This window comes from Giraffa tippelskirchi, chromosome 12 (assembly GCF_054371585.1).
Source record: "Giraffa tippelskirchi isolate mGirTip1 chromosome 12, T2T-mGirTip1v1.2.pri, whole genome shotgun sequence".
NCBI lineage: Eukaryota > Metazoa > Chordata > Mammalia > Artiodactyla > Giraffidae > Giraffa > Giraffa tippelskirchi.
Window position 1 is genome coordinate 140,270,043 of NC_137286.1, and position 15,348 is coordinate 140,285,390.

Genomic DNA, 15,348 nt, shown 5'->3' on the forward strand with positions numbered 1-15,348 from the left:
AGGCACAGAGTGGTTGAGTAACTTGTCCAAGGCCAACCATGTAGTTGATGGTGGAATTGGAGTTCAGGCAGCCTCCGCAGTCCCTACTCTTAACCATTACACTCTACTGTTTCTAATTCCTGCCTTCCATTCTTTTTAAAAAATCCATCTATGTATTTTTGGCTGTGCTGGGTCTTTGTTGCTGTGCTCGGGCTTTCTCTAGTTGCGGAGTGTGAGGGCTGCTCCCGAGTTGCTGTGCTTGGACTTCTCGCTGCTGTGGCTTCTCTTGTTGGGGAGCACAGGCTCTAGGGTGGGGGGCTTCAGTAGTTGTGGCCCACGGGCTTAGTTGCTGCTCGGCATGTGGGATCTTGTTGGATAAGGGATCGAACCCATATCTCCTACATTGACAGGCGAATTCTTTTCCACTGAGCCATCAGGGAAACCCCTGCCTTTCTTTTGTACAAGAATATAATTTACAACTCTGCCTGACAGTTGTTCTGTATGACCCAAGAGCGGTGGGAGGTGAGGGGTTTATAGATGGTGTCAGTCATAACTTGAAAACTTCAAAAGGCCATGCAAGAGGGTGAGAGTATATATTTGACGGGACTCACACTGGCTGGCAAAACATTATAAGAATATAATTTTGCTGAAGTTAATACTTATGTAGTTGGCATAAAATGATTCTTCATCTATTATATGTGATGTCAATTTACCCCCTCTTCAGTCATAAGACTGGGACCGAAGGGCAAAGATTGCATTCTCAAGCCTCATTTACCTAGCAGGTTAGAAAGACTCTGGGTGGACTTTCTGAGAAAGAAATATCAGGTGATCTGCGCATGTTAAAATTGCAGCAGCATTTAAATCTGAACGGAAGGGAAAAATTCTCTGATGCCGAGGGGAGGAAATTTTTATCTGGAAAGAATTCCCTTGTCTTTTATTGTTCATGCTGTTGACAGTTGCATTATTGCCACTTTGTATGTAGAAGTATCATCATGGTAAACTTAGATTGGTTTGGCTAACAGTTCTCTTGCCTGTATTCTTTATTCTAGTTACCATTCCTTTACCAGAGTATACTACTGTACTTCTGTATCAAGGCAGCCAGGCTGTTTTGTGACTTTAATTGCTTCTGGTATCCTGTCTTCCCAGTCAGTTTTGTCAACTAAAAGAGGGCAGTGGTACATCTTTGTCTTATCCATCATCATTTTCCTCGAATTAACACAGTGCCTGACACAGAGTGGGTGCTTAGCAGGTATTTATAGAATGGCTTTATGTGTATCCTGAAGTATGCAGTTGAGATCTGATTGTTGCAAGGCTTAAGAGAAAGAGAGGAGACCATAGTGGATGGACACTGGTGGTGTGATTCTCTAGGTGAGTCATGATTCTCTAGAGACCATAGAACCTTTTACAGATCATTGAGTGGGTTGTTCTCTTGAATACGTAAATGTTTGTTTTCTCATGCTGCTTTTTCAAATCCTAAAAATCCAAATTGTCTTTTTTTCCTTCAAATGCTGCACATTTCGTGACGTCTCCCTTGATTCCCTGGCTAGACTGTTCACAGTGCCTGATTTTTTCTTGCCTTTTTAGTGCCTCTACTATACTCTTTACCATTTGTTGTTTTTAATGTTTGGTATGTAAAGTTTGTTCTGCTGGGCTACCAGACTAGTCCGAACTAGCATGCTTTGGAGAGTGAAAAGAGGCGCTGGTCCTGTGGGTGCTGGGGTGACGGGTGTGTTCTGGAACCGTGTCAGGAGACTTACGTGTCACCTCCCCAGTAGCCAGCGCGTGCCACCTGACCCCGGGGCCTGGGGAAGCAGCAGAGTTGCAGATAAAAAACGCTGGTTTGGGCCTTATCTTGTTTCTGCCACTTCACCTGTTAGGCATGGTGGGTATTTGGTTGCATCCCTCAGATCCCAATTTTACTGACATATTAAGTAGAGATGACTAGTTATGTCCTGCTGGTTTCTTAGCCCTGTTTTGTTTTTGTTTTTTTTTTTGAGGAAAAATGATAAAAGAATACAATTTGGAAAAGATAACACACCCCAGTATATATAGCAGCATTTTTTACAGTAGCCACGATATGGGAGCATCCTAAGTGTCCATTAACAGATGAATAAATGTGGAAGATGTGGTGTATATGTTCAGTAGAACACCTCTCAGCCATAATGCAGTTTTGCTGTTTCCAACAGCATGGATGGACCTGGTGGATGTTACGCTTAGTGAAATAAGTCAGAGAGAGACACATACTATAATTCAATATTACTGCCTATATGTGGAATGTAAAAAAATGAACTAGTGAATATAACAAAACAGACAGACTCACAGATATATAGAGAACAAACTAGTGGTTACTAGTCGGGAGAGGAAATGGGAGAGGGACAAAGTAAGGGGTAGGGGGCTAAGAGGTGCAAACTACTGTGTATAAAATATATAAACTAAAAGGGTATATTGTGCAGTATAGGAAATATTGCCATTATTTTATAATAACTATAAATGAATTATAATGTATAAAAATGTTGTCACTGTTTTGTGCACCTGAAACTAATATAATGTAAATCAACTATACCTCAGTGAGAAACTTTTTGAAACTTTATAAAAACTATGGAACGTTAGAGTAAGATATTTTATTTAATATGTGTAATTCTAGAATAAATTGAAGACTTCCTAACTTTGTAAACCAACTGGAACCTGATGACTGAAATGTTTATCTATAAAATGGTTTTTAGGGTAAAGTGAGCCTTACTACAGTGCTTTCCTAGACAGTGCAAAATAAGGAAGTAAATAAATACTTATCATTGTTATTGTTAAGATTAATGCATTCCTCGTTCTTTTACTCCCTTCAAACTTAAAAAAATTATTTCCTACCTAAACTCATCTCTACTTGGGTCATTCTGCTACATCTTATTGTCACTTTCTCTTCATTGCATCCTTGTTAATAACCAAAATAAAGGGTGAAAGTAACAGGTTGGCCACTCAGACTAGTGCCCAGTAGGGTGAGGAATTACTTAGTTACTCTAGGCAATTAACTGAACATCATGATCTCTGCTTTTTTTTTTTTTTTGCATTCCATTCATTATTTGAAATAAGCTCTCTAATGTAGGCTGTACTAGAGCACAGCAATTAAATGTGCTAACAAAAAAGACTATCCTCACTGTAGGTAGAGCATGCGTTATTCAAACCATATGACTCTTATTTCCATCCAGCGGTGGTATTGAAAACTTGATGTGTTCCAGAAAGCAGTAAATTTAGTACAGTGTGTGGAAGGACTTCTAGTTGTAGCAAATTTCAAAAGAAATTCATGTTTTCAAAAGATAGTACATAATTCAGATAATGTGCCAGACTAATTGAAAAAGTTTAAAAATTAAAGTTAATGTCTAATGTTTGGATTAAACACAAAATCTCTAGCCTTTCACCAGTTTACTAGCTTACTACCAGCAGTAAATGTTAATGGCTTCTGAGGAATGAACAGGAAGGTGAGCCAGGAGGCATCTACATTAACATTCCCTCATGCTAATTGAAGTATTATTAAATCTTACTTTTTTTTTAAAGACTTAAACTGTAAAATTGCTCATCTAATTCCATAGTTGTTATAAGGTATATTCCAGAATTGAACTGGAAAAATTAATTTTCAATCCAAAAGTACCAATCAATTTTAGTATTCATGAAACAGTAAAAAATAATTTGATCAGAGAGAAATGAAAGCAACTCATTTTTAATTTCCAGATTGTTGAGACATAAAAGTATTTTATGTGACGTACAAAAGAAGGAAATTACATTTCATAATGAAATAATTCCTATGACCAGTTTGCATAAGGAAAACCTTACCAATACACAACCATATTTAATTATAAAGCTTCTTATCCTCTTAAAAAATATATCTAGAAGAAATACTTTAATATTTGTGTCTGCATCTTTTTTAAAAAATTTTATTTTACAGTGACATTTATTAGAAATATTGGAACACAGGCACATTCCCACAGGTAGTCCTGTTAAATAGGAATTAACCCTATGTAATCATTGTATTTAAAATAGAATTTCTTATGGGTTTTAAACAATTGGGACTTCAAATCATGAGTGTCATAGTTTGTTCAATCCAGTACTTAATGATTAAGAGTTCAAGGTTTTACATTAATAATTTTTTATGAACAAATTTAAATTTTTATATATTCAAATTTTATTTATTAAAATTATTTATTTACATATTTCAAACATCAAGTAAGAAGATCAGTCTCTATGAAAATTCAACAAGAAGTTCACAGTTGTGCCTGCACCTTTAATTAAGGCATTATTACTGTTGTTGTATTACAAAGCAGAAATAAGCTTAACTTCTGGAAAATGACAGGTAGCTAAATGTTAACAGTTTCACCCAAGCAAATTTAATGTCATGAATTGATCATCAACATTTTGCTAATGTTAAAAAAAATATATTCTAATATTAAAACTGGAGTTTCATTAAAGGAAGAAGGCTAAAATTTATCTCAAAGATTGACTTTTTAGTTAACTCTAATTTTCTGTGTTTACTGCTAAAGAAGTTACTGAATTCACTTTCTCTGGGTGTCTTCTCTTTTGCTCTTCTTTGATTCGGACCAGAGCAACCAGTCTGAGATTTTACATGATAAGGGACATCTGTGGAACTAATCCTAGAAACCTCTTTTCTGTTTTCTCACATAACACCTCCAGGTACCAAAAAGACAAGACTTCATTTGCATTCTTAAACATTGGGAACTTAGAATGATTCTTCATCTGGAAGTGTTATTGCATCTAAATTTCCTCAAAGATTAAAAAAAAAAAAAAGAGTTAACAGCCCACTCAGGTTTCTGTGCAGTGGCACCCCACTCCAGTACTCTTGCCTGGAAAATCCCATGGACGGAGGAGCCTGGTAGGCTGCAGTCCATGGGGTCGCTAAGAGTCGGACTCGACTGAGCGACTTCCCTTTCACTTTTTACTTTCATGCATTGGAGAAGGAAATGGCAACCCACTCCAGTGTTCTTGCCTGGAGAATCCCGGGGACGGCGGAGCCTGGTAGGCTGCCGTCTATGGGGTCCCACAGAGTCGGACACGACTGAAGCGACTTAGCAGCAGCAGGTTTCTGTTAACTCATCTCAGTGTCCTGATCTGCACACAGAGAGTGTAGAATGTGGAAGCTACTACACAGCCTCTCCTTAACAATCATGGAGACTCTGGAAATAGGTATCGGTGCTGATTACCGGGAAATAAAAAGAAGAAATCAGATGTGCACAAAAACATGGCAAACACTAACAGACTTCACTCTTAGTCTTTTAAAAAGGGGGGGACATTTCCATGATTAATAGCAGGCGGATTCTTTACCAGCTGATCCACAAGGGAAGCCCAAGAATACTGGAGTGGGTAGCCTGTCCCTTCTGCAGGGGATCTTCCCAACCCAGAAATGGAATTGGGGTCTCCTGCATTGCAGGCAGATTCTTTTACCAACTGAGCTATCAGGGAAGCCCAATACAGAATATAGAAACCCGAATTTCTAAAAGTAGAATGTTTTCCACCTGAGCTTAAAAAGTTTACCACCCCTCAAACACAAAGATATTTAGATATTTTTAGTTTGTTTATTTAAATGATTTCTATTAAATTAGTACCAAAAACCTCTTCTTTGCCCTAAGAACCTTTGTCAGAAGCCCACATCATTTAGTAAAAGGCACTTAACAGTTTTTTGAGTTGACAGTAGCTGAAGAATAGAAATGGAAACCATCCCACTATCAAACATTAGATATAGAAATTGTCCTATTGCTGTTTTGTCCACTTCCTATGCATGAAAAACAAGGTTTTATATTCCTTAACTAGAAAACCTGACTTCTGCCAATTGTTACAGTGTGAAAAGTTACCACTATTCTGTTTCCCTAACTAAATATTGTACATGGCTATCATCTGGAAGTAAAAACATTACTTGAGTGCATTGGGCCAAGTATACACTTAATACAAAATATACATTAGACTGAATGAAATCCAGATACTAGTCATATCACAAGAGAAGGACACAGTTTCCTTTGGTTAAACCAAGTCACAGCATATACATGTACCCTCAGTTAAATAGTTTGAAGGCATGTCATTAGATTTTAGTTGATCCTGCAGTTAGCATCCCAAACAAATTGAAGAACTTTGCTGGTTTATAAGTTTATGTTGAGAATTTTAAAGAGCCTTTGTTTCCCCTTCCACTATCCACCCCCTGCAACAGTAAAGTTCCTTAATATTCTTATCCTAATGAATCACTGTAAATTGGGTTCTTAATTTGCAATGAACAGACTAGCACTTGAAGAGAACGACTCTTACAAACGTAGGGGGTGGAGGCTGATGGAACATTCTTCCAGGTGGTTCAGCACCTCTCTCGTGGACGCCCCTCAGTCAGCGTGGAGGAAAGCGAATTAGGGTTCGTATCCTGATCTTCTCGAGTATGCACACTGTACAGCCTGGGACTTCCAGTAAATGCCATGCATACCTTGTACCCAATACTGGGGTGAAGACCCAGCCGACTGGCGTTTACCGATGACCATGAAAACCACACTACGAATGTTTTTCCCATCTCTGTGTTCAGATGTTCTCCTTTTTATTTCTAATCATTGTTTTGAAAAGTACCCTGAGTGTAGGTTCAAAGCCAACTACCCAGACAGGTTTCAACACTGATGCCGTGAGCTGAGAGGAGAAGCCTTGCATCTTCTACACAGTAACTTGTTAAAGCCCAAGTGCCAACTTGGCTGAAATTCCTTCTTGGTACTGAACTGAGTTCTTTGGTTTTAACTTTAAAAAAAAAAAAAAAAAGCTGAGTAACATTGCATCAAATATCAGAAGTTGTCTCATTGGAAGCAAAAACTAAATAAATCAGTTTGTAGGTTGCATGTGTGACATTTGCAATATAGTATAATATACTGTGACCAAGTGTTAGTTGCTCAGTCATGTCTGACCTTTTTCGACCCCATGGACTGTAGCCTGCCAGACTCCTCTGTCCGTGGGATTCTCCAGGCAAGAATACTGGAGTGGGTTGCTGTTTCCTTCTCCAGGGGATCTTCCCGACCCAGGGATAGAACCCATATCTCCTGCATTGCAGGCAGATTCTTTACCATCTGAGCCACCAGGGAAGCCCCACTGTGAGCAAAAAGGTAATGAACGCAGCTTCTGGCACCCGATCCACGGTGAGCACGGCTTGCCACAGGCGGTGAAGTGGAGGAAGTGAAAGGGAGAGGAGGAAGGCTGGAGGATGGGTTCATCCTCCCCGAGGGGTTCTGGTTTCATCCCAGATCGGACAGCAGTCTGGTCCTCCTCCACTGATGGACCAGCATCCCACTGCTCAGAGAATGCCGTCCAAGCTCATCTGTGCCTTTAGCAGTGCTCACAGCCACAGGAAGGTCTTTTTTTCTCTGCAAAGAACTAGTCAGACAGAATCCCAGATAACCCTCCCTCCGGTCTTCTTGTGAGCTCTTCCTGGACCTCATCCATACAGCAAGATGTGCGTATTCTGGGAGCAGTGATGCTGCCGAGGCTGGGTGCTGTCCCTGTCAGCCCGCAAAGGTGATACTTTCCTACTTCACTACTGTTACATTTTACTTATAGTGGCAGCAGTTGTTGACAGTTCATCAGGCTTCAGTTTGTACAAAATAACCATGTACTGAAGCCTTCCAGCCAGACATGAAAATGCCCCTTCCTTCCTTCCCTGCCTCTCTCTCTCCTTTCTTTCTTTCTTCTTTGTCTTCCTTTCTTTCTTTACCTCCCTCCCTTTCTCCCTCCCTCCCTCTCGTTTTCTCTCTCCCGCCGTCTTTTTCTTTCTTTTTCTTCCTTCCTTTTTCTCTACCTCCTTCCCTTCTCCTACTTGTTTTTAAAGCCAAAAACAGGTCCCTGAAGAGGTTAGCAAGCTGGTCTGAGCAACACTTCACCTCCTGGTACCAGTGTTGATTTTACTCCTATAAGCTGGTGGCTGCTCTGAACACGTTCTCAAAATTTTCATTTTAAAAATAAAAGGCAGATAGAGAAGAAAATTACGCAGAACACACGTGGGCTTGCTTAAGGCGAATAATCTTGTAACCATTATATGGGTTCGGACGTCAGATGTCTGCCCCAATCCTAGAGTGCCTGTCCACACGACCCATCTCAATCCCAACCTCCAGTCTCTCCCTGATGTTTACAGTAATCCTTTTCTGGCATTTTAAAGTAATCTTATTGTCCAGGTGTGCCTCCCTGGACCCTGTGATCTGTCTTGCCCATTTATTTTCAATTTTGATATGTCTTCTAAGTTTCTCTCAAGCCATAGGTTCTCCTCTTATACATTTCTCTTCCTTACAGTTTATCTGTTGAATAACCTTGGGCTTTTTGACCGATAGAGTGTCTCTCAGTCTTGACTTAGCTCATTGGATAATCATGGTGTGTAATCATGGCACCGTTCAGCGTTTTCTGCATGCGGGTCCCATCTCTGAATTTAGGTTGCCAGACTTAAGTTTCAATTCCTTTGACCAAGACTGTAGGAGGCACAAGTCTTGTTAGGACTTTTTATGGTCTAAGCAGCCTTTGATGCTTACTATTCCTTCATTAGGTTGGAAAAATGGTGATATTTTAATTCTGACATGTTTTGCATTAATTAATTGGAGTATATTTATAAAGAAATTCTTCCCCTCATTGTTTGGTTTCCTAGTGGTGGAATTCATATGGAAAGAGCAAGATAGTGTATACTTCTTTACCTTTGTTTATGGTTTTTGAGGTAATAAGTTGGTTCCTTACTCGGTTAACTTCCTTCAAAGTTAACCAGTTCTTTGTAAAAGTATCACTATGAAGTCATAGATTGAGACGTATTCTGTAGGTTTAAGTCTGCTGGAATTACTAGTGAAGCTCCGGTTATCACTTTTTGGGTGGGGGGTGCCTAAGTTGGCTCCTGATCTTCTTGACCTGACCCTCGTAATCTTTTATAGCTTCTCTGCTCTCTGCTCTAACAAGATATTCTAGGCTCAAGTACTGTATTTCTTGCTCCAGGCCTTTAATCAGGTGACTTTTTTGGATGCGTTGGTTTCTTTTAATGGTATTTGGAGACCACCATTGGGTGCCAGGCATGGTCAATGCTGCTAATAATTGTTGTTTCTAGGCCTTTCTAATTTATAGGCAAAGCAAATAAAATATGTCTATTCTTAGAATTTTAACATGTTTCATGTTACACATGTTTATTACATATACTTTATGTTAACTGTTAAAAGAATATATGACATTGATATAGTTAATATATGTGTATTTAGATATAATGCTGACCTCAAGCCCAAGTAGGGTATATATAACACAAATTTAATATTTAATATAGATATTACATCAGAGAAGGCAATGGCAACCCACTCCACTACTCTTGCCTGGAAACTCCCATGGACGGAGGAGCCTGGTAGGCTGCAGTCCATGGGGTCGCTAAGAGTCGGACACGACTGAGCCGCTTCACTTTTACTTTTCACTTTCATGCATTGGAGAAGGAAATGGCAACCCACTCCAGTGTTCTTGCCTGGAGAATCCCAGGGATGGCAGAGCCTGGTGGGCTGCCACCTATGGGGTCGCACGGAGTCAGACTAAATGTCTATATCAATGAAATATGGAACAATTTTGTAATATGTGGCATGTGTAACATGATGTCAAACTATAATTAAATATAGCCTGTATTTTATGTGAGATAGGAATATGAACTGTGATCATAGTAATACTAGGTTGGTCAAAAAGTTCATTTGGGCTTTTCCATACAATGTTACAGGAAAACTCAGGTGAACTTTTTGGCCGACCCAATACTTTCAACTAAAATTCATGATTATAGAACTTTTACTTAACCTCTTCTTTGTTAACTTGTATCTTTATCCTTCCATAATTAGAATTCTGACTTTCACGGATATAAGAAATGATAAAATTAAAATACCTCCTAATTACTTGTCAGTAGTACACACACAGCAAAGGATAACAATTATAATACCAATATATAAATTTACTGAAAAATTTAAAAAGTTTTACACATCTCCCTATTTTCCTACACTTCCAAAAATAGTTCTACTGTATTTATAATGCCAGAACATCCAACTATTCCACTTGCTATATTTATGTTCTCTTCATAGCCTGCATTTAGTTTTGGTTCTATGAGTAACTACAGACACTCCCAAGTTAGTCTCTCTCTAGTTGCTTTGGATTCCTGAAGCTCGTTCTCTGCTGCTGCTGCTAAGTCGCTTCAGTCGTGTCCGACTCTGTGCGACCCCATAGACGGCAGCCCACCAGGCTCCCCTGTCCCTGGGATTCTCCCGGCAAGAACACTGGAGTGGGTTGCCATTTCCTTCTCCAACGCATGAACGGGAAAAGTGAAAGTGAAGTTGCTCAGTCGTGTCCGACTCTTCGCGACCCCATGGACTGCAGCCCACCAGGCTCCTCCGTCCATGGGAGTTTCCAGGCGAGAGTACTGGAGTGGGGTGCCATTGCCTTCTCCATCTCGTTCTCTAGTATGGGCAAACCTTTTCTGTTAAGAGCCAGAGAGCAAGTATTTTGGGTTTGCATGCCATGTGATCTGTTGCAAGTGCTTAATCTTATCCTGGGAGCGAGAATGCGGCCATGCAACATGTAAGCCTAGAGCATGACTCTCCTCCAGTAAAACTGTCTTTCAGCTTCATGTAATTTTCACATGTCATGATATAGCACTCCTAAACTTTTCCCCCAAAACAATTAAAAATATAAACAATGTAAAATTCATCCTTAGATTGTAGACTGTTTGGGAACAGGTAGTAGGCCAGATTTGGCCCACAGACTAGTGTGCAAACCCTTGTTCTGTTGGATTCCTCACAAGAAGGTCATGAGTTCTTGCTTGTTGTTACATTTTCTCTGCCCTTTATACTTGGTGGTCAGTTGTGTTGGATTTAAAATCCTTGGCTCATACTTTCTTTTCTTGAATATCTTACTCAGTGGAGTACATTATTACATTTTGGCATGATGTATTGCTGTCAAATCTGATAATAATTTAAACTTATCTTTTGAACAAGTCACTTTTTTTCCTTTTTAAGTGGTATTGCTGGAATGTGTCATGGTACAATTTTCTCTGGGTTGGATTTTTCAAGTAGGCTGTGGTATGTTTAATAGTTACTTTCAATTTTAAGAAAATTTGCTGGAGTTTTAGTTTTTAGTATTTTTCCTTAGTTTTTTTTTTTCCCCAAAGACTCCTCTTATTCACATGTTGGATGTTCTTTGTTTATTTTTGGAATTTGCCCTTTTCTCTTGGATCTTAAATTTTTTTTTTTTTAAAGTTTCTTCCTTTGACTTCCTATTTCTTGTAAGGCATTATTTGTTTTCTTTATTCACTCTAATTTTCCTCTAGTTTAGTCTTGATTTCCAAAATTATTTTCTTTTGCCTTTCTAATTCTGTCTTTAGATCTGTCACCTCATTTCCGAGCATTTCTAATTCTAATTTATGTTATTTCATGTTTTCTTATTTTAAAATGTCTTTCAGTTTGTTTTGAAATGATAGGTGACACCCTGATCTGCTGTGTTACCATGTCTTTCTCATGCTTTTTATCCTCCATGGATGTTATTTTAGTTCTTGTTTTTTTCTCATAAAAACTATGTATGGGATTTTACCTAGACACTTTTATTTTGCTTAGTTTTATATGTGAAATTAGTTTTCCCCTATATTGCTTTTAAAAGAGCTATATGGTTTTTGAAATCAGTGATACATGCCTAAGAAGATCAAATATTTGAACAGAGATAGCAGAAAAAGATTTATTCTGAGGTCTTGAAAAGATGAATTAACCTTGTAATTTCTTTTATTCTTTTCAGTGCTCATATTGTTATCAACACATTCAGTGGGTAGCCGTTTTTATCTTAATATGTGCTTTTGAGATAACTATATTAATTTTTTGAAAGCTTTCTCACTGACTCAGTTTTTTTTTAATCTCATGTGCTAACTTCTCTGCCCCAGTCAGAGAAGGCCCAGAAACTGGCCTTTTCTACTAGAAATTCTTTTTTCTTTTATTAGGGAATAAAAATTAAAATCCAGAATCTAGGTCCTTTAGGCAGTTTGGCAGTTTTTTCATAGCTATGTCTCCTGTCTGTCTGACCCTGGTTTTATAGTTTATCCAAGTAGTAATTCTTTGTGAGTCTAAAATGTATACATGAAAAAAAGAATCTGAATTCATAGTATAGCAATTTACTGTCATGGTATTTCTAAGAATGAATTATGTATCATACATTCTAATTTTTACAGATGATTATTTCTGTCCTGCATTCATAACATAAAGCCTATTGTAAATTAAATCTGTTTCCCTAACATATTGCTCAAAGTCACCCTTTTTCCCCGTTTTTCTGTCAAAATACAACCAGAACCATGAAATCACAGAATTTAGAAGATGAAAACAATCTTTTGTTGTTTTGCAATTGGGAGCAGTGATTTCACCTTTTTGTAATTTTTTTTACGTATCACTATAATGATGTGATGATGGTGAAAAAAAATTCCTCTTTTTCATGACCATTATACATTTACCTGTATTTAGGTATTATATTTGTCATTCATGGTAAATTTAAATGGTCCTTGAAAAGCCTAGTTTGAGAAGTAAATTTTATTGCTTTGTCATGTCAGAGAGATTTACTGGTGATTAAGGAAAACGGATAAGAAAAGATACAGGGTTAACAGTGGAGTATTGCAAGTTTGTTAGTGCATAAATTTTGGCCTTAAGTTCTAAATCACACAAAGGACTCTGGTCGAAAACTTAGGACTTCTGAAACATGCTTTGTCACTTTGCAATTACCATATGTCTTAGCCTTGCTTTTTTGGTCAAAGAATGATGGGGGTCAGGAGCTATGATACTGCTGTCTCAATTTTCCATAATTACATTTAAAGGCTAACCCAGGGAGTACTACCAAAACATAAGAAAATAAAAAGGAAGTTAGTTCATTGAAACATCTGTTTGAGTAGTTACTCAGTGTGCCACTGGCTGTTTTTCTTTGTGTTGGATGGAAATAAGAATAGTTACTAAATGCTTGATGTGCGTGTTCTTTCTTGGTAATTTTGCATTTTGGGGTGAGTAATTTTCCTCAAATTAGAATGCATGAAAAAAGCCTGGTTAATCAGTGGTTCCTGGTCATTGGGCTCTTGTTAATCAGAAGTTTTACTGTATAATCATAATGTATTTTGGATGTTCTCATTTATGTTATTTATTCAGCTCTTTGTGCGGGTGTTCTGATTACTTGATTACATCTGCCTGGTATAGTGGTATTTAAAACAGAGTTTATAATAAAAATTCCTCCATCTTAGCAAGTAAAATGAGAATATGGAAAGACGGTTGATAGTTGAAACATGATCGTTTCCTCTTGAGTTAGCGATTATTGGGTTGTAGGTGTGGGATAAAGAGAAGGGAGTGTGACTGTTGCTTTAGTGCAAAGCAACTAGTTTATCCTTCCAGAGACACAGACTATGTAGGGTTCGGTCCTACCGTTACTTCCCCTCAAACAGAGCTGTTCAGTTTTCTATGTGCTTTACATTTTGGGGGTTTCACATACGATTTTCTTTTGTAAGAAATTGAGTTTCTGTTAAAACTGCATAAAAGCATTTGATAGAGATGTACTTTATGAGCACCAGTAATGGCTGAGGAGATTTCTTATCTAGCATTCTGCTATAGTAACACTGGGCTTCCCTGGTGGTTCAGACAGTAAAGAATCTGCCTGCAATGTAGGAGACCCAGGTTCGATCCCTGGTTCGGGAAGATTGCCAGGAGAAGGGAATGGCAACCCACTCCAGCATTCTTGCTTGGAAAATCCTATGGACAGAAGAGCCTGGCGGGCTACAGTCTACAGGGTCGCAAAGAGTCATGCACGACTGAGTGACCAACAGTTTCATAGTGACACTAGTAATTGCTGGTGTTTGAGTTCCTATAATGTATACGGGGTCCTGTGAACCTAGCTGTCTTCTCATTCTAGTGTTCTCTCTTTATCAGGACTTCTGGGTAAGAGACAAGAACTAATAGTTGTGGCACTCAGCTTGCTGTTTTACATTATTATTTTATTCAATCCTTCCATCAAACTTGCAAGGTGGTTATTATCCCCTTACCCGCCTTGTCACACAAAAGAGGCTTTAAACTCAGAATCGTAAAAATTCCTCTTTCTTCTGTTTTGCTTTTGGGTCAGAGTGAGTGCCTGTGTTTTGCTTTTGGGTCAGAGTGAGTGCCTGAGTTTAAAGGCATTGGCTGTTCTGTACATTTTATCTGAGTGACTTTATCTACAATCTTTAATTTCCTCCTGTTAGATACCTTTAAACATCCAAATCTTAGCCTAGATGTATAACCGTATACATCTTACAAGGTGTTATAACCTCCAGACATCTCTGTCTCCTGAACATAGGCACTTGACTATCCCACACTTGAGTGGCTCAGCCTTTGTAAAGTTGAAATTGTCATATCATCTCCCAAATATTTATCTCCTCATATATTCCCTTTGTTGATTCCCTGTTGTACTTGCATCTCCTGCTCTTGTTGTTCAGTCACTCAGTCGTGTCCAACTCTTTGCAACCCCATGGACTGCAGCACGCCAGGCCTCCCTGTCCGTCACCAACGCCAAGAGGTTACTCAAACTCACGTCCATTGAGTCATTGATGCCATCCAACCATCTCATCCTCTGTCATCCTCTTCTCCTCTTGCCCTCAGTCTTTCCCAGCATCAGGGTCTTTTACAGTGAGTCAGTTCTACACATTAGGTGGCCGAAGTATTGGAGCTTCAGCTTCAGCATCAGACCTTCCAATGAATATTCAGGGTTGATTTCTTTTAGGATTGACTGGTTTGATCTCCTTGCTGCCCAAGGGACTCTCCAGAGTCTTCTCTAGCACCACAATTCGAAAACATCAGTTTTTCGGTGCTCAGCCTTCTTTATGGTCCAACTCTCACATCCATACAGGACTATTTGAAAAACCATCCCTTTGACTGTACAGATCTTTGTTGGCCAAGTGATGTCGCTGCTTTTTAATATGCTGTCTAGGTTTGTCATAGCTCTTCTTCCAAGGAGCAGACGTCTTTGTGGTTAATCCTCTTTGCCCACGATGGCAGAGAGCAACCAAGCAACACACTGCAGTAGCTACTCTGGATGATATTCCCATCAGGAAAATGACGATGCTTTCTGAAGCCAAGAGCCTTTTCAGGCTGCAGTGCCAGTAGATAGAATATGAGATATTAGTGATATGATTTATTCTTTATACTGACCCTGGCCAGAGGTTGTGAGAGAATCAACAGTTAGGCACCATATTCCAATGATTCCCTGCATGCAATCTGGTTTTTGCCTTTTCGTAGCTAACCTCAGTTCTTTACCCAACGACCGCATCTTTTACTCCAGCAAACCCCTTCTTTATTTCTCTAGACTGCGCTCTACAGTAGCACTAACTCC

The 15,348-nt window shown here is 38.9% G+C and overlaps 1 protein-coding gene across 26 annotated transcripts in view; it reads left to right on the top strand.

Annotated features, from left to right (window-relative positions):
- PCCA (propionyl-CoA carboxylase subunit alpha) overlaps nt 1–15,348 on the top strand; it is a 409,555-nt gene that overhangs the window by 132,080 nt on the left and 262,127 nt on the right. The gene's annotated exons all lie outside the window — the stretch shown is intronic.